The sequence below is a fragment of the Triticum urartu genome, chromosome 5A, assembly GCF_056163025.1.
Source record: "Triticum urartu cultivar PI428250 chromosome 5A, HENAU_Tu73, whole genome shotgun sequence".
NCBI classification, from domain to species: domain Eukaryota; kingdom Viridiplantae; phylum Streptophyta; class Magnoliopsida; order Poales; family Poaceae; genus Triticum; species Triticum urartu.
In genome coordinates this window covers 185,195,536-185,216,096 of record NC_141877.1, presented here as the reverse complement: position 1 = coordinate 185,216,096, position 20,561 = coordinate 185,195,536, and the positions used below count along the sequence as shown (strand labels likewise).

The window sequence follows — 20,561 nt, the reverse complement described above, 5'->3', positions numbered from 1 at the left end:
GGTTAAATGGACACTTCCATGACGATAAATGGTGTCGGTGGAAACGACACCTATGGGGTCACTGGGATCCCTTCTACGGTTGACGGGCGCGAGGTTATGCGAAGAGCGGGTTTGACAGGGAGCACACGGATTGTTCACCCAGGTTCGGGCCGTGAAGATGCGTAATACCCTAGTCCTGCTTTGGTGGATGTATTTGAGAGTGTTCTTGTGTTCTTGGGCTAGCTACGGGGTGCAACTTGCCCAAAAGAGCCGAACCCTCTCCTGGTTCCCTTGATACGTCTCCAACGTATCTATAATTTTTGATTGCTCCATGCTATATTATCTACTGTTTTGGACATTATTGGGCTTTATTTTTCACTTTTATATTATTTTTGGGACTAACCTATTAACCGGAGGCCCAGCCCAGAATTGCTGTTTTTTTTGCCTGTTTTAGGGTTTCGAAGAAAAGGAATATCAAACAGAGTCCAAACGGAATGAAACCTTCGGGAACGTGATTTTCTCAATGAACAAGACCCAGGAGGCTTGGACCCTACGTCAAGACACAAAAGAGGAGGCCACGATCTACGGGAGCGGGCCTATCCCCCCAGGCACGCCCTCCACCCTCGTGGGCCCCCTGTTGCTCCACCGACGTACTCCTTCCTCCTATATATACCTATGTACCCCCAAACGATCAGATACGGAGCGAAAAACCTAATTCCACCGCCTCAACTTTCTATATCCACGAGATCCCATCTTGCGGCCTGTTCCGGAGCTCCGCCGGAGTGGGCATCGATCACGGAGGGCTTCTACATCAACACCATAGCCCCTCCGATGAAGTGTGAGTAGTTTACCTCAGACCTACGGGTCCATATTTATTAGCTAGATGGCTTCTTCTCTCTTTTTGGATCTCAATACAATGTTCTCCTCCTCTCTTGTGGAGAACTATTCGATGTCATCTTCTTTTTGCGGTGTGTTTGTTGAGACCGATGAATTGTGGGTTTATGATCAAGTCTATCTATGAACCATATTTGAATCTTCTCTGAATTCTTTTATGTATGATTGGTTATCTTTGCAAGTCTCTTCGAATTATCAGTTTGGTTTGGCCAACTAGGTTGATCTTTCTTGCAATGGGAGAAGTGCTTAGCTTTGGGTTCAATCTTGCGGTGTCCTTTCCCAGTGACAGTAGGGGCAGCAAGGCACATATTGTATTGTTGCCATCGAGGATAACAAGATGGGGTTTTCATCATATTGCATGAGTCTATCCCTCTACATCATGTCATCTTCCTTAAGGCGTTACTCTGTTTTTAACTTAATACTCTAGATGCATCCTGGATAGCGGTCGATGAGTGGAGTAATAGTAGTAGATGCAGGCACGAGTCGGTCTACTTGTCTCGGATGTGATGCCTATATACATGATCATACCTAGATATTCTCATAACTATGCTCAATTCTATCAATTGCTCAACAGTAATTTGTTCACCCACCGTAGAATACTTACGCTCTCGAGAGAAGCCACTAGTGAAACCTATGGCCCCCGGGTCTATCTTCATCATATTAATCTCCTACTACTTAGTTATTTCCTTTGCTTTTCACTTTGCCTTTATTTTACTTTGCATCTTTATCACAAAAATACCAAAAATATTATCTTATCATATCTATCAAATCTCACTCTCGTAAGTGGCCGTGTAGGGATTGACAACCCCTACCCGCGTTGGTTGCGAGGATTTATTTGTTTTGTGCAGGTACGAGGGACTCGCGCGTAGCCTCCTACTGGATTGATGCCTTGGTTCTAAAAAACTGAGGGAAATACTTACGCTACTTTGCTGCATCATCCCTTCCTCTTCGGGAAAACCAACGCAGTGCTCAAGAGGTAGCCAGAAGGATTTCTGGCGCCGTTGCCGGGGAGGTCTACACAAAAGTCAACATACCAAGTACCCATCACATTCCCTTATCTCCCGCATTACATTATTTGCCATTTGCTTCTCGTTTTCCTCTCGCCCACCTCTCCTTTGCCGTTTTATTCGCCCTCTCTCTCTATCCTCCCTCTCTTTCTCTATTTGCCTCTTTTTGCCCGCCTGTTTGCTTGTGTGTTAGTTTGCTTGCTTTTCATGATGGCTCTACCTAAATTTGGTGACCTTCACCTTAAAAGGTTAGAAGAGATCGAAAGCAATGTCAGGAGTTTCATGGTTTTGCAATTTGAACATAATAGTTTCTTCAGAAACGAGCTTAAAGAACAAAAAAGTTTTATGAGTTTTATGAATAAAGAGCTTGATGATATGTCTAAAGAATTTGTCGGAGTAAATGACCACGGGTAGCCTAGCCGGCTCCCCCTGGAACTTCAGAAAAATTATAGGCCGATCAAGCCTCCGAGCGTCCAAGACATGGGGCCGCCTTCCCCCAGCCGGCTACCTCTCAAGCCGGCTGCGCAAAGGCGGCCCAGCCCTGAAATCCTTGAGAAACAAGACCACGAGAAGGCCGACTTCCAGAAGCCGGCCATGAAAAGGCCGACTCCCAGGAGCCGGCCCCTCAGTAGGCGGCTAAGATCTTGCCCTCAGAGTCTGCACCCACATAACGGCGACGCGACGGGGCATGGCTACAGTAAAGCCTGCCACCCCTGAATCCCGGCGCACGCATGGCCACAGAGCACCGTACGGGGCGGCCATCACCTGTCCGGCGCGACATTGTTGCCACGATGATCGTGATGTCACCCACGGCGAGTGGTCAGTACGACCCGTGGGTGGCGGCCCCCCTCGGTCAGGGAGATCCCAAAGGTGGCCAGGCTTCCCACAGTCGGCCAAGGGTATGGCCGGCTTCCAATAGCCGGCCAACTCTCTCCCTCCAAGGAGGTGCTTCATTAAGGAGACAAGAGAAGGTAAGGCTACAGTGATGAGCCGCCTCGCGGCGGCACTGTAGCCATGCTCACCACGACAAAGCCATCGTCACCAGGGGCAAGGCAACAGTAACCAGCCCCCGACAGGACCCCCGAGCGGTGCGGCCGGCCTATCGACCAAAGGGTCGGCAGCCGGCGGGCCCACCAGTCGGTGGGCCCCACCAGTCGGCGGAGAAGCCGGCAGGCGTAGACACAGACGGCTAGGGCCCACGCCCAGCCGGATTACCATTGTACCCCTGGGGGGTAGGCCTATATAAACCCCCCAGGGTTCCCATGCAGGGGAGATCGCTCTTTGGATAGTTTTTAGACACCACAAGGAGAAGAGGAGCGGGCTGGCCTTGCCCTCCTTCATCCTTTCACCGAACAGCTCAAGGAGCATTCTGTAGCTACCCATCGAGCTAGTGATCATGCGGAGACCCCGCAGAGCAGCATTAGGGGTGTTATCTCCATGGAGAGCCCTGAAGCTGGGTAAGATTCACCGGCGTGCATGTCTTCCCCTTATCCCGTTTCCAGGCACCGGCGATGTTTTATTGGCTCCCACAATGATAAGCCATCCATTGGCATATGTCGCACCAACCACCCGACATTTGGCGCCCACCGTGGGGCCAGGTGCACCGTCGTCCGGAGACCTATTCTGGACGAGAACCCTCTTCCTTCCCAACGTGCGTAGCCATCCCGTCTCGCCCAATGGCGCTTGCCCCGATGCGCTGCAAGACGTCGCCGATGCCTGCGCGGCAAGCTGCCTCGCCGATCTTCTTGGTGAGGCTCGCATCTCTGACGAGCCCGCATCCGACGCGGGCACAGACTGCCCGAGAGCCACCTTGTTAGCCTCCTCGACCAACTCCACATCTCCGGCGAGCTTGCCGCGGACTTGGAGTCGGTTGGATCCACCGACCCAATGCTTGTCGACTCCGACACGGCACCCCTTGACGCCTTCCCCACCAATGTAGTGGTCATCAATGACCCTCTTCCTTGAGCCGACAGCAGCGGCAGTGCCATCACCGAGGTACTGGTCATCAGCCATGGCGCCCCCTCAGGCGAAAACGCCCACGACGCTCTGCAGAAGGCGCTGCAGGACTTGTCCGTCCCCGTCCCGGCCGAAGCGGCCGCCAAGACATTGGAGGCGCGCCGGCTCGCCCTTGTTGCGGAGGGCCAGAAGCTCGCCACCATGAGACGCCTCACCGAGGCTCACCAGCGCAAGGTCGACCGTGCCGCCTTCGGCACGCCGCCTCCCGACGGGCCGAGCCGCGTGGGCATCGTCAAGAAACACGGCGCGGCTATCGCCGACATGCTGGGAGCAGACCGCCCAGTCTATGCCACGCTTCTCGAGAACTTGCACGCCGCCCAGGCGGCCGCAGACGAGTTGAATGGGTTGGGGCCTGATGAGCTCCCCTACATGACCAGACGCATCCAGCAACTTATCGACGCGGCCACAGAGCGGCATGAAGCTGGCGTCCGCGCCGAGAGTCCTCCCCCGCGCCGAGAGCACGGCGCGACATCCCGAACACCGACCGCAGGGAACACCGGCATGAGAAAAGAAAAGGAGCCGGCTGCCAGCCGCAGCCGGACTCGAATCTCCATCGAGCGTGATGCAGAGGGCCGCCCTTGAGCCGTGGAGTGGCGGGGCAACCCCCCTCCTTCCCCGCCTCGTGGAGAGAGATACCCTACCCCGCCGCCTGTCACACATCCGACTCTCAGCGGCCGGCTGGGTCGCCGCGAAGGAGTCGGCGAGAATGATGCCCGCCATCGGATCGACCGCCTTGCGCGATCCTTGTCCCTGGAAGAGGAAGATGATGTCGGCCCGTCTTGCTTCGGCCCCCGCATCCGCGAGGAGCCCTTCCCTAAAGGGTTATTGCTCCCAAGAGACACGCCCAAGTACAACGGCTCCGTGAAGCCGGAAGATTGGTTGATCGACTACTCCACCGCGGTTAGCATCGCAAACGGCAACAGGCGTGTTGCCGTAAAATATGTGCCCCTCATGCTCCAAGGCACGACATGCACCTGGCTCAACAGCCTCAAGCCTTATAGTGTTAATAGCTGGCTAGACTTCACTGAAGCTTTCATACGCAACTTCACCAGCACCTACAAGCGGGCTCCCAAGCCCCAACAGCTCTCCTTGTGCGTCCAAGGGCCCAACGAATCGACTCGAGACTACCTCACGCGTTGGGCCGAGCTCCGCAATTCCTGTGAGGGAGTGCACGTGGTTCAAGCTATAGAGTACTTCACCGCCGGGTGCCGAGAAGGCACCCTCCTCAAGCACCGACTCCTCTGCGACGAGTCGACTACGCTCGACGAGCTGCTGGTCATAGCCGACAAATACGCCATGGCCGATTCCTTAATGAAGACCGAGCTCCGAGTAGACGCCTCCGGGAAGGTGCTCGCTCCAAGTCCCAAGACGCCGGCTGGAGAATCCAGCCGACGCCCGCACCCAGTCGAAGATGAACAACCCGAGGGGCGGCCTGCACCCAAGAAGCAGAAGGGCGGCAGGCCGGCTTTCTCCTACGAGCAAGCACTTGATGCCCCCTGCAAGTTTCACAGCGGTGCAAAGCGAACCACACGACCAGAAAATGCCATTGGCTCACACGGATCTCGAAGGGTGAGGGGATGGCGCCACCTCCTCCCGCTGGTCAGCCACCTCCGGCTCCTCCGCAGCCGGCTGCCCGACCAGCGGTCGGAGCCGTTCAAGACGAGTACCCCGACGAGCATGCCACCTACGTCGTCTTTACAAGCCAGCCAGAAGATCGGCGTAGCCGGCGCCGACAACACCAAGAAGTCAACGCAGTCGCCTCCAACAACCCAGAGTTGATGCACTGGTCGGAAAGGCCTATTAGCTGGAGCCGGACAGATCACCCAGAGGTGATGCCGCCTCCCGGCTCTTACGCATTGGTTCTGGACGCCACCCTCGCTACAGAAAGGCGAGCCGCCCGGTTCTCCCGTGTGCTGATAGATGGTGGGAGCAGCATCAATATCCTATACCGTGACACCATGGAGAAGCTGAGCATCAAGACAAAGCAGCTCATGCCCAGTCGGACTGTGTTCCATGGCATCGTACCTGGCTTGTCCTGCTCCCCAATCGGCAAGATCAAGATAGATGTCCTCTTCGGGGACAAGGATCATTTCCGCCGAGAGGCGGTGTGGTTTGAAGTGGTGGACCTAGAGAGCCCTTACCACGCATTGCTTGGCCGACCTGCCCTGGCCAAGTTCATGGCTGTACCCCATTATGCCTACCTCAAGATGAAGATACCAAGTTCCAAGGGCATCATCACCATAGCCGGAGACTACAAGAAATCCTCCGAATGTGCGGCTGCCAGCAGCCGGCTGGCCGAGTCCCTTGTAATTGCTGAAGAGAAGAAGATACTGGACCGAGTCGTGGCCATGACCGGCAAGCAACCGACCCTGTCCCCTGACCCCAAGGAATGTGGTGCCCAAGGTTCTTTTCAGCCGGCCAAGGAAACAAAGAGGGTATCTCTGGACCCAGATCACCCGGAAAGGTTTGCCAGCATCGGGGCAAACCTGGACAGCAAATAGGAAGGTGAGCTCGCCGATTTCCTCCATGAGAATAGGGACATTTTCGCATGGTCCCCCAAGGACATGCCAGGTGTGCCGAAGGAATTCGCCGAGCACAAGCTACATGTCCGAGAAGGTGCGAAACCAGTCAAACAGCCTCTCCGCCGACTATCGTAGGAGAAGAGAAGGATTGTAGGAGAAGAGATAGCCCGGCTTCTGGCAGCCGGCTTCATTATGGAAGTTTTCTTCCTAGAGTGGCTCGCCAACCCGGTCCTCGTGCTGAAGAAAAATAACAAGTGGCGCATGTGTATAGACTACACTAGCCTCAACAAGGCTTGCCCCAAAGATCCCTTCGCCTTGCCGAGGATTGATCAAGTAATAGACTCCACAGCCGGATGTGAGCTGTTGAGCTTCTTGGATGCTTACTCAGGCTACCACCAGATATAGTTGGATCTGGCTGACCACTTGAAGACCGCCTTCATCACACCCTTCGGAGCCTTCTGCTACCTGACTATGACATTCGGCTTGAGAAATGCCGGTGCCACCTTTCAGCGTTGCATGCAGAAGTGCCTCCTCAAGCAACTCGGCAGAAATGCCCACGTCTATATAGACGATATTGTGGTGAAGACGAAGAAGCGCGGCACCTTGCTGGAATACCTCAGAGAAACATTTGAAAACTTGCGCCGATTCCAAATCAAGCTCAACCCCGAGAAATGCGTGTTTGGAGTACCAGCCAGCCAGCTCCTAGGCTTCCTGGTCTTCGAACGCGGCATCGAGTGCAACCCAATGAAGATCAAGGCCATAGAGAGAATGGAGATTCCCACCAAGCTGCGGGATGTTCAGAAGTTCACCGGATGCTTGGCTTCCCTGAACCGCTTCATCAGTCGGCTCGGAGAGAAAGCCCTCCCCCTCTACCGACTCATGAAGAAGTCCACTCATTTCGAGTGGAACGACCAGGCGGACCAAGCCTTCCACGAGCTAAAGAAGATGCTGACCACGCCGCCTGTCTTGGCGGCACCGGCTGAAAAGGAGCCCATGCTCCTTTACATTGCCGCTACTAGCCGGGTGGTCAGCACTGTCATCGTAGTCCAGCGCCCAGAAGAAGGCCGGGCTCAGCCGGTTCAGAGGCCGGTGTATTATTTAAGCGAAGTCTTATCCACCTCAAAGCAGAACTACCCACACTACCAAAAGATGTGCTACGGTGTGTACTTCGCTGCCAAGAAGCTCAAGCCCTATTTTCAAGAGCACCCCATCACGGTCGTATGTACTGCCCCGCTCGCCGAGATCATAGGCAGTCGAGATGCATCCGGCCGGGTGGCCAAATGGGCCATTGAGCTGGCCCCCTACGCGATCTTCTACCAGCCCCGCACCGCTGTTAAGTCCCAGGCGCTGGCCGACTTCCTCGTCGATTGGGCCGAAACCCAATACCTGCCACCGGCTCTCGACTCCACTCACTGGCGGATGCACTTCGATGGGTCCAAGATGCACACCGGCTTGGGAGCCGGCGTCGTCCTCACCTCTCCCAAGGGCGACAAGCTCAAGTATACATTGAAAATTCATTTTGCCGCCTCCAACAATGTGGCCGAGTACGAGGCGCTCATACACGGGCTCCGGCTAGCCAAAGAGCTCGGCATCCGCCGGATCCTGTGCTATGGCGACTCGGATTTGGTGGTCCAACAGTCAACCGGTGACTGGGACGCCAAAGACGCAAACATGGCGAGCTATCGTTTCCTCGTCTAGCAAATCAGTGGATATTTTGAAGGATGTGAGTTCCTTCATGTACCACGTGCTGACAACATGCAAGCAGATGCCCTGGCACGAGTAGGATCCACCCGGCAAGCTATACCAGCCGGCGTTTCTCTCCACCGCCTCCTCAAGCCGTCTATCAAGCCGTCTCTAGAATCTAATTCCATCTTCATGCCGCCTGACCCCAACGCAGTCGGATCCGACTTGGGAAACCAAGCAGGTGGCGCAGGGACTCCAACAGGCGGCCCGGGGACTGCCATAGTCGCACCCGGCCCGGGGAATTCAGAACGCGGCCCGGGGGCTACTGCAGCCGGCCCGGGGACTACATCAACACAACAGGCGATGGCCGACTCCGACTCCAACTCTTCACCACCCAGCCCACCCACCCCTATCATAGTGGCAGTCCTGACAATAGAAGAAGTCACAGCTCCATCATGGGCCCAGCCCATCCTCAACTTCTTAGTAAACAGAGAGCTGCCAACCGACGAGATCTCGGCAAGACAAGTTCAACGCCAAGCCGGAGCCTACACAATCATCAGGCGAGAGCTTGTTAGGTGCAGCATCACTGGAGTCTTCCAGAGCTGCGTCGAACCAGAGAAGGGCATATCAATCCTCAGGCACATCCACCAAGGCGAATGCGGCCACCATGCAGCCTCAAGATCACTCGTCGCCAAGGCTTTTCGCCATGGATTTTTCTGGCCGACTGCCTTGGAAGATGCCAAGGAACTAGTCAAACACTACAAAGGGTGCCAAGTTTTCAGCTCCAAGCAACACCTGCCGGCTTCTGTACTCAAGACTATCCCCCTCACCTGGCCCTTTGCCGCATGGGGGCTGGACATGGTGGGCCCGTTCAAGACAGCACGCGGCGGCATGACACATCTGCTCGTCGCTATGGACAAACTTACCAAGTGGATTGAGGCAAAGCCGATCAAGAAACTGAATGGGCCGACTGTCGTCACCTTCATCAGAAATATTACAACCCGGTATGGCGTACCGCATAGCATCATCACCGACGACGGCACAAATTTTGCAAAAGGAGCACTGGCACGTTTCTGCGCAACACGCGACATCCGGCTGGACCTAGCGTCCGTTGCCCACCCGCAGTCAAACGGCCAGGTCGAGCGAGCAAACGGCCTCATCCTCTCCGCCATCAAGCCCCGACTGGTCGTGCCACTGGAGCGTTCGGCCGGCTGTTGGCTCGACGAGATGCCGGCCGTCTTCTGGAGTTTGTGCACTACCCCAAACAAGTCGACCGGCTTCACCCCTTTCTTCCTTGTATATGGTGCCGAGGCTGTCATCCCAACTGACATCGAGTTCGACTCGCCTCGGGTCACCATGTACACGGAGGCGGAAGCCAAGGAAGCACGAGAAGACAGTGTTGACCTGCTGGAAGAAGGCCGGCTGTTAGCCCTCAGTCGGTCCGCCATCTATCAGCAGGGTCTGCGCTGCTACCACAGCCGGAAGGTCAAACCAAGATCTTTCCAAGAGGGAGATCTTGTGCTCCGGCTGATCCAGCGAACATCCGGCCAGCACAAACTCTCGGCCCCTTGGGAGGGCCCCTTCATCATCAGCAGAGCTTTAGGCAACGACTCCTACTACCTAATCGACGCGCAGAAGCTGAAGGCACGCAAGAGAGATGATTCCGGCAAGGAGTCGGAACGACCGTGGAACGCCAATCTCCTCCGAAGATTTTACAATTAAAAAACAGCATGTAGCACGCTACCTTTTGTACTAAGTACGAGACAAGGGGTGCCCCGAGGAGCGCTCGGGGACTACCCTCTTTTATCTATGAAAGACGAGTATCACGCATATGATTATGTTACTACACTTGCTTTCTTCGTCCGGCACTGGGTTCGACCAGTCGGCTCGGGGTCTCGTCGCCTCAAGTTATATCTAAAGTTCCACCTGCAGTCAGACAAGTAGTGTGCCGGCACCCAAGCCCCCTCTTGCCTAAAAGTCGCAGCTCGAAGAACCGACTGTCCGACTGGCAAGAGCCAAGGACAGGAAAGGATGCCCACCCGAAAAACGGCTAAGGACCAACGAACTTATATAACACGAGCTGGCCTCCCACCCGCCAGCCGGCTACCAGAGCAGCCGACTGGCCAGCTTCCCGTTTACCTTGCTGCAATCTGAGAAAGCTCAAGTACTTGCCTTCCCAAAACGACCAAGTCCTTCTCCGGCCACAGACTGCAGAGCAGCTGTCCGGCTGGGAAGACGGCGGCCAAGGGAAGGCGACAAAGGAAAAAGCCAAAGGATAAAAAGCAAACATAAACGGAAGCCAAACACATGCATAATATTTACACAAAAGACCTTTGAAAGGCCAGCATTCAACATAGTCTGAATACACCCCCAGTGGGTGGAACTGTGCAAATTTAAAGATTGTTCAAAAGAGTAACAAGCAGGAAAGCAAAGACGGCGGATCAAGCCAAGGGTACAACGGGCGAGTTGGGCAGGTTGGCGGAGTCGGCGGTGCCGGCTGGAGGAGTGACCGGCTGGCGAGTCTCGGCATCGTTGCTGGAGGCACGATCGGGCTGAGGCGGCCTGGTCGCTTCACCATCCGGCGCAGCGTCTTCGTCATCCTCTCCCTCCTCCCCTTCGCCCTCATCACTGGAGGCAATCTCCTCCGCCGAGTCCTCACCTTCGGCCGGGTTCAGCCCGAACCACTCCTTCGGCTGAGCGACGCCGGCGTCATCCACCTCAGGAGCAAAGGCGCTCGTGTCGGTGTACTCGGTGATCACCGAGGCGCGCTGGATGATAGCCGGCCGCACCGCCTCCAGCTCCTCGTCAGCCTCCTGCCGCCAGGTGCTCAGCTGGTCTAAGTTTAGACCTGGATACTAGGCTTGGACGAACTCCAAAGCCCGCCCAGCGCCGGACCGGGCCGCTGACTCCTTCCAAGCCTCGAAGCGGCCGACTGCGACCTCCAGCCAGTCGGCGGTCCGACTTGGGGTGCACGGGATCACCTCGCTGGGCCAGAGGGCGGCCAGCACTTGCGCCCCGGCGCGCTGAAGACGGCGGAGCATGCGATGGGCCGACTGCAGGCGGGCTTGAAGCCCCAGAAGCTGCTCCTCGAGTGACTGACTGGCATCCAGCGCGATCTCGGCCCCCGCCTGCCGTCGCGCATCGCGGTAGGCCTCGATGGCTTGGGTGGCGGCAGAGTAGCCGGGAAAGTAATCTGCACAAAGAGTAAAGCAGTGGCACAAAGTCAAAAAATGAATCAGATAGTAGAAGGCAGGCAAGGAATAAAAGAAGAGGGCGTCCTACCATCAATCAAGTCTTCCACCCGGCTGTAGCCTTGGCTCAGCGCCTGCCTCGTTTCGGCCCAGTTTGCCACCTCGGTCTCGTATTCGGCTTTGAGGGCGGCATCGCTGTCCTGCGTCGACTTCAGGGTCGCCTTGTGACTCTCCTCCTGGTCGTCCAGCCTCTTGGCCAGGCGGTCACGCTCTTGAGCCAGGGCGGCGCACCCATCTTCCTTGGCGCGAAGGGCAGTCTGGGCTCCGCTCAGCTGGCTCCTCAAGTCAGCATTGGCCCCTGCAAATATAAAGAAAGAAGTCGTCAGGAAAAGATCCGACCCGACTACTCGGTAGTCGGCCCGAATCTCGGGGACTACACAAAGTGGGTGCGCTGACGCGCCGCCACTTAAAAGAAAAACGAAGCACTTACTCCGGCTCTCGGTCAGATCTGTGGCCTTCTGATGCAACTCCTGGGCCTGGGAGTTGAAAGCGGCCGCGTGGAGGTTGTGGTACTCCCGCAGATAAGACAAGGGACGCGAGTAAGAACAAGACGGCAATCAAGCTTTCCAAGAAGTTCCAAGCCGCATGCTCAGTAGCCGGCTCGGAACTCGGGGACTACACCCAGTGGGTGCGCTGACATGCCCCCACAGAAGAAATCAAAGCAATCGACAAGGAGCAGGAGGACTCACCCGAATAACTGACCGCGTCGTGAGAAACTCTTGGGTGTACTGCTTCAGCGCGGTGGCTTGGGCCTGAAGCCGGTTACGGACGTCCTGCGCCGCCACATTCAGCATGGCTGTTCCGCAGCCCGGCGTCCACCCGGACGAGCTGTCGCTGGCCGCTTCTAAGTCCTGGGCCGATGAGCCGGCGTCCACGGATTTCTGCGCGTCCTGCACTGAAGTCGCCTTCCCCGTGCGCCGGCGAAGCGGTGATGAGATCACAAGATCCCCACCCATGGTTGGCTCGCCTCCAGCCGACTGCGCGGGCGGCACTTCAGGCCGGCTTCCTCGGTCCGCTCCAGTCGGCAGCGCTGGTGCCACCTCCCTCTCCATCTCCGGCTGGCCACGGCCGGCTTCCTCTGGCGGGGGCACAGGGGTGTCAGGAGCCGCGACGCGGAGGGGAATGACGAACTGTGGAGGCTGGTTCTGCACCTCCGCTTCCCTCTCCGCGTCTACGGCCTCCGCCTGGGCCTTGGCAGCCGCGACGGCTCACTCCTCCGCCGACTTCTGCTCCGCCTCTCGAGCCACCCTCCGCTCCTCCGCCTCCCGCTCCTCCCGCGCCTCCCACGCATTCCGCTCCGTCGCCTCTACGGCTCCGACTATGGAGGCGGCCGGGACCCGCCCAAGGGAAAGAGGGGCCCTGTTTGATAAATTGAGGAAAAGGGTTTGGAAAAATATCAACCAAAGAAGAAGAAAAAAGAAAGGCATGAGAACAGCGACACTTACGCTGAGACTGCCTGTGGCTGCTTCACCACCTTGCGAAAGCGGGCTGCCTTCGCGGTCGCCTCGTCCCACTTGGTCGCCGCCGTGGTACTCTTGGGCTTCTTCAGCCGACTGCCTAAGTGGATCGACGCGGCCCGGTGCTTCTGCGCGCCGCCATGGGCAGTCGGCCCGGTGGATGGGCCCGCACCATGGTGATCGGGCGTCGGTCGGCGGCGCGGAATGACTTCGGCCTCGTCGTCATCTGGCCAGTCCTCAAAGCCGGCCCCGAGCCCGGACCCGCCTGCGTCGCCGCCTTCCCCCGCGACGTCGTCTTCCATGGTGGCCGCCCCCAGGTCTGGGTCGTCGACGTCGTCCATCGTGCGGTCGGGGAGGAACTGGCGTTCCACCCCCGTGGCCCCGACTGCTGGCGGAAACATGGGGTTCTGGCAAGGAAAGGCCGACTGGTCAGGAGTCGGCCACCATGAACTCGGCAACAAGCAAAGAAAAAAGAGAAGAGAAACTTACCACCGGCGGAGGATTGGCGCGAGAGTACGTCACCTTGCCGTACTGCCACTCCTCGGTGAGCTTGCAGTTGGAAATGTAATTCACCATATAAGACACCTCGGCGTGAGGCATCTCCTTGGTGCTTAGCCGGCACGGGTCGAAGTGACTGCTCATCTGGCAGATCATATGAGGTCGGCCCTAGAGCGGGAGCACCCGGCGCTCCATGAAGGCGGCCACCAGGTCGGCCCCGGACAGACCCTCCGACTGGATCATCACCCGGAGCCGGGCAACGGAGGCGGACCCGCCCGGAGACAACGACCTGGACCGCAAGGACCATGAAGGCTGCCTCCCAGCCGGCGGGTCGGCTACGTAAGCCGGCAGGTTGATGAAGTCACCTTGCGGAGCGATATTCTTCACGTAGAAGTAAGACTTCTGCCAGAGCTTCACCGACTGGATCAGCGGGATGGGCGGAAATGGGTTGTTGTCACTCGTCCTCCGCATGGCGATGAAGGCGCCGCATGGGGCGGGCACGCCCGTGACGACAGTGCCAAGCTTGCACTGGAAGAACTCTCCCCACAGTTCAAGAGTGGGGAGGACGCCAAGAAAACCCTCGCACAGGGTGACGAAGGCCGACAGCAGCATCACCGCGTTGGGAGTGAGGTGATGCGGCTGGAGATGATAAAACTCAAGGAATGAGCGGAGGAACCCACTCGCCGGCAGGCTGAAACCACGCAGGCAGTGCGAGCGGAAGGTTACCCGCTCGCCCTCTTCCGGCGCCGGCGAGATCTCCCTCTCCGGCGCAAGGCGGACCCGCACGAGATCCGCGCCCGGCAGCCGCCGCGTCCGGTGGAGGAAGTCGACGTGGTCGTCGTGGACGTTGGAGCCGTCCCAGGAGCTCGACAATGCCATGGGGACGGCGCGGCGACAAGAAAGGTGCGACGAAAGGAGGGCGCACGACCCAGCTGCGACGAAGCAACGGCAAGCCAAGAAGATTGGCGGGAAGGCCGAGCGGCGGTAGGTAGCTATCGCGGTGGAGAGGAGGAAGAAGAAGGAGGGGGCAGAGCGAGGGAGAGCGCGCGAGCGTTTGGCGCTCCCCTCCTCTCCCCCTACTTATAGCCTCGTGCGGCGAAGCCGAGGAGGCAGGACGTGGGGGGACGTGGGATTAACTGCACCCACTCCCCCACGCCCCGCGATTATTGCGCCATCACGGCATGAGGAAACTGCCGCTGGGGCGTGCGCGGTCCGTCCGGGCCGCAGAAGATCCGCGCATGGGCTGAGGCCCTGTAGTGGCGGGCCCCAGACTGCGGCGGTGTCTCGTCGCATGCGTGGGCTGGCAGGCCCCTCCAACCAGAGGATGCCACGTGGCGCGCAGACGGCGAACGGTCAGCTCACAGTCGGACTTGCGCGCCGACTGGCACCCACCTTCAAGCTTCGAGATCTCTAGGAGACGGCGCGCCTAGCCGAAACCGGCTCCTAGTTCCCGGCTCCTCAAGATAGGAAGCTGACTGAGCTCCTCGTCTTTTTTCTGCCTCGGAGCCCAACCAGCTTCGGGGACTACTATCGGAGTAAATGACCACGGGTAGCCTAGCCGGCTCCCCCTCGCACTTCAGAAAAATTATAGGCCGATCAAGCCTCCGAGCGTCCAAGACATGGGGCCGCCTTCCCCCAGCCGGCTACCTCTCAAGCCGGCTGCGCAAAGGCAGACCAGCCCTGAAATCCTTGAGAAACAAGACCATGACAAGGCCGACTTCCAGAAGCCGGCCATGAAAAGGCTGACTCCCAAGAGCCGGCCCCTCAGCAGGCGTCTAAGATCTTGCCCTCAGAGTCTGCACCCACATAACAGCCACGCAACGGGGCGTGGCTACAGTAAAGCCTGCCACCCCCGAATCCTGGTGCACGCATGGCCATAGAGCACCGTACGGGGTGGCCATCACCCGTCCGGCACGGCGCTGTTGCCACGATGATCGTGACGTCACCCACGGCGAGCGGTCAGTACGACCCGTGGGTGGCGGGCCCCCTCGGTCAGGGAGATCCCAAAGGCGGCCAGGCTTCCCACAGTCGGCCAAGGGTATGGTCGGCTTCCAATAGCCGGCCAGCTCTCTCCCTCCAAGGAGGTGCTTCATTAAGGAGACAAGAGAAGGTAAGGCTACAGTGATGAGCCGCCTCGCGGCGACACTGTAGCCATGCTCACCACGACAAAGCCATCGTCACCAGGGGCAAGGCAACAGTAACCAACCGAATTACCATTGTACCCCTGGGGGGTAGGCCTATATAAACCCCCCAGGGTTCCCATGCAGGGGGGATCGCTCTTTCGATAGTTTTTAGACACCACAAGGAGAAGAGGAGCGGGCTGGCCTTGCCCTCGTTCATCCTTTCACCGAACAACTCAAGGAGCATTCTGTAGCTACCCATCGAGCTAGTGATCATGCGGAGACCCCGCAGAGCAGCATTAGGGGTGTTATCTCCACGGAGAGCCCTGAAGCTGGGTAAGATTCGCCGGCGTGCATGTCTTCGCCTTATCCCATTTCCAGGCACCGGCGATGTTTTATTGGCTCCCACAATGATAAACCATCCATTGGCATATGTCGCACCAACCACCCGACAAAATTCGATGGTTTAAGATCCCAAATTGCACATCTTGAGAAATTAACTACTGAAATTTCGGATAGACATGCTACCTTAGTTAATAAGATGGCCGCTAAACTAGATTGCTATGAAAATAAAGATGAAGATCTAAAAGTTATTGATGTGTCCCCTATTAAATATTTGTTTTGCAATATGGATCTTGATAATGATGGGATTGAATATGATCCACCTTTACCTAGAAGGCGTTCCAAGAATTCAGAATTTTTTTATCTTGATGCTAAAATTGATAAAAGTGGGATTGAAGAAATTAAAACCCTAGATGTTGCTAAACCCACTATTATGGATTTCAAGGAATTTAACTATGAAAATTGCTATTTGATTGATTGTATTTCCTTGTTGCAATATGTGCTAAATTCACCTCATGCTTACAGTCAAAATAAAGCGTTTACTAAACATATCGTCTATGCCTTGATGCAATCTTATGAAGAAAAACTTGAATTGGAAGTTTCTATCCCTAGAAAACTTAAAGATGAGTTGGAACCAACTATTAAAATTAAAATTACAGATCATGAATGCTATGCTTTATGTGATTTGGGTGCTAGTGTTTCCACGATTCCAAAGACTTTGTGTGATTTGTTAGGTTTCCGTGATTTTGATGATTGCTCGTTAAACTTGCACCTTGCGGATTCCACTATTAAGAAACCTGTGGGAAGAATTAATGATGTTCTTATTGTTTCAAATAGGAATTATGTGCTTGTAGATTTTATTGTTCTTGACATAGATTGCAATCCTTCATGTCCTATTATTCTTGGTAGACCTTTCCTTAGAACGATTGGTGCAATTATTGATATGAAGTAAGGAAATATTAGATTCCAATTTCCATTAAGGAAAGACATGGAAAACTTTCCTTGAAAGAAAATTAAATTACCTTATTAATCTATTATGAGAGCCACTTATGGATTGCCTACCAAAGATGGCAATACCTAGATCTATCCTTGCTTGTTATGCCTAGCTAGGGGCGTTAAACGATAGCGCTTGTTGGGAAGCAACCCAATTTTATTTTTATTCCTTGATTTTTGCTCCTGTTTAGTAATAAATAAATTATCTATCCTCTGTTTTGGTTGTGTTTTTTATGTTTAATTAGTGTTTGTGCCAAGTAGAACCGTTGGGAAGACTTGGGGAAAGTCTTGTTACACTTGCTGTAAAAAACAGATACTTTAGCGCTCACCAGAACTACTGCCATTTTTATTAGGAAAGTGATATTTAGTTAATTATTTTTTAAGATTATTAATAGATAAATTCCTCACGTCCAGCCATTTATTTTAGAATTTTTGGCGTTCCAGATCTTGCGCTAGCTACAGATTACTACAGACTGTTCTGTTTTTGACAGATTCTGTTTTTCGTGTGTTGTTTGCTTATTTTGATGAATCTATGGCTAGTAAAATAGTTTATAAACCATAGAGAAGTTGGAATACAGTAGGTATAACACCAATATAAATAAAGAATGAGTTCATTACAGTACCTTGAAGTGGTCTTTTATTTTGTTTCGCTAACGGAGCTCACGAGATTTTCTACTTTAAGTTTTGTGTTGTGAAGTTTTCAAGTTTTGGGTAAAGATTTGATGGATTATGGAACAAGGAGTGGCAAGAGCCTAAGCTTGGGGATGCCCATGGCACACCCAAGATAATCTAAGGACATCTAAAATCCAAAGCTTGGGGATGCCCTGGAAGGCATCCCATCTTTCGTCTACTTCTATCGGTAACTTTACTTGGAGCTATATTTCTATTCGCCACATGATATGTGTTTTGCTTGGAGCGTCTTGTATTATTTGAGTCTTTATTTGTTAGTTTAACACTATCATCCTTGCTGTACACACCTTTTGAGAGAGCCATACATGATTTGGAATTTGTTAGAATACTCTCTGTGCTTCGCTTATATCTTTTGAGTTATATAGTTTTGCTCTAGTACTTCACTTATATCTTTTAGAGCACGGTGGTGGATTTGTTTTATAGAAACTATTGATCTCTCATGATTCACTTAGATTATTCTGAGAGTCTTAAATAGCATGGTAATTTTCTTAAAATCCTAATATGCTTGGTATACAAGATTAATAATAAAACTTTCTTATGAGTGTGTTGAATACTATGAGAAGTTTTATGCTTGATAATTGTTTTGAGATACGAAGATAGTGATATTAAAGTTGTGCTAGTTGAGTAGTTGTGAATTTGAGAAATACTTGTGTTAAAGTTTGTGATTCCCGTAGCATGCACGTATGGTGAACCGTTATGTGATGAAGTCGGAGCATGATTTATTTTTTGATTTTCTTCCTTGTGAGTGGCAGTCGGGGACGGGCGATGGTCTTTTCCTACCAATATATCCCCCTAGGAGCATGCCCGTAATAAATTTATTTGATAACTTGTAGATTTTGGCAATAAGTATATGAGTTCTTTATGACTAATGTTGAGTCCATGGATTATACGCACTTCTCTCACCCTTCCACCTTTGTTAGCCTCTCTAATATCGCGCACCTTTCGCCGGTATGATACACCCACCATATACCTTCCTCAAAACAGCCACCATACCTACCTATTATGGCATTTCCATAGCCATTCCGAGATATATTGACATGCAACTTTCCATCGTCCCGTTTATTATGACACACTCCATCATTGTCATATTGCTTAGCATGATCATGTAGTTGACATCGTATTTGTGGCAAAGCCACCATTCATAATTCTTTCATACGTGTCACTCTTAATTCATTGCATATCCTGGTACACCGCCGGAGGCATTCGTATAGAGTCATATTTTGTTCTAAGTATCGAGTTGTAATTGTTGAGTTGTAAGAAAAATAAAAGTGTGATGATCATCATTATTAGAGCATTGTCCCAGTGAGGAAAGGATGATGGAGACTATGATTCCCCCACAAGTCGGGATGAGACTCCGGATGAAAAAAAGAGGCCATAAAAAGGAGAAAAGGCCCAAATAAAAAAATGAGAGAAAAAGAGAGAAGGGACAATGTTACTATCCTTTTACCACACTTGTGCTTCAAAGTAGCACCATGATATTCATGATAGAGAGTCTCCTATGTTATCACTTTCATATACTAGTGGGAATTTTTCATTATAGAACTTGTCTTGTATATTCCAATAATGGGCTTCCTCAAAATGCCCTAGGTCTTCATGAGCAAGCAAGTTGGATGCACACCCACTTAGTTTCTTTTTGAGCTTTCATATACTTATAGCTCTAGTGCATCCGTTGCATGGCAATCCCTACTCACTCACATTGATATCTATTGATGGGCATCTCCATAGCCCGTTGATACGCCTAGTTGATGTGAGACTATCTTCTCCCTTTTTGTCTTCTCCACAACCACCATTCTATTCCACATATAGTGCTATGTCCATGGCTCACGCTCATGTACTGCGTGAAGATTGAAAAAGTTTTGAGAATGTCAAAAGTATGAAACAATTGCTTGGCTTGTCATTGGGGTTGTGCATGATTTAAATATTTTGTGTGGTGAAGATGGAGCATAGCCAAACTATATGATTTTGTAGGGATAACTTTCTTTGGCCATGTTATTTTGAGAAGACATAATTGATTTGTTAGTATGCGAAGTATTATTATTTTTATGTCAATATTAAACTTTTGTCTTGAATCTTTCGGACCTGAATATTCATACCACAATTAAGAAGAATTACATTAACATTATGCCAAGTAGCACTCCGCATCAAAAATTATGTGTTTATCATTTACCTACTCAAGGACGAGCAGGAATTAAGCTTGGGGATGCTTGATACGTTTCCAACGTATCTATAATTTTTGATTGCTCCATGCTATATTATCTACTATTTTGGACATTATTGGGCTTTATTTTCCACTTTTATATTATTTTTGGGACTAACCTATTAACCGGAGGCCCAGCCAAGAATTGCTGTTTTTTTGCCTGTTTTAGGGTTTCGAAGAAAAGGAATATCAAACGGAGTCCAAACGGAATGAAACCTTCGAGAACGTGATTTTCTCAACGAACAAGACCTGGGAGACTTGGACCCTACGTTAAGACACAAAAGAGGAGGCCACGAGGTAGGGGGCGCGCCTACCCCCCTAGGCACGCCCTCCACCCTCGTGGGCCCCCTGTTGCTCCACCGACGTACTCCTTCCTCCTATATATATACCTACGTACCAAACGATCAGATATGGAGCCAAAAACCTAATTCCACTGCCGCAACTTTCTGTATCCACGAGATCCCATCTTGGGGCCTATTCCGGAGCTCCGCCGGAGGGGGCATCGATCACGGAGGGCTTCTACATCAACACCATAGCCCTCTGATGAAGTGTGAGTAGTTTACCTCAGACCTACGGGTCCATAGTTATTAGCTAGATGGCTTATCTCTCTTTTTGGATCTCAACACAATGTTCTCCCCCTCTCTTGTGGAGAACTATTCGATGTAATCTTCTTTTTGCGGTGTGTTTGTTGAGACCGATGAATTGTGGGTTTATGATCAAGTCTATCTATGAACCATATTTGAACCTTCTCTGAATTCTTTTATGTATGATTGGTTATATTTGCAAGTCTCTTCGAATTATCAGTTTGGTTTTGCCAACTAGGTTGATCTTTCTTGCAATGGGAGAAGTGCTTAGCTTTGGGTTCAATCTTGCGGTGTCCTTTCCCAGTGACAGTAGGGGCAGCAAGGCACA

At 53.1% G+C, this 20,561-nt stretch overlaps 1 pseudogene; it reads right to left on the bottom strand.

Moving 5' to 3' along the window:
• Positions 1-13,238: 13,238 nt before the first annotated feature.
• On the bottom strand, positions 13,239-14,186 carry LOC147970740 (uncharacterized; annotated as a pseudogene).
• Positions 14,187-20,561: the final 6,375 nt, after the last annotated feature.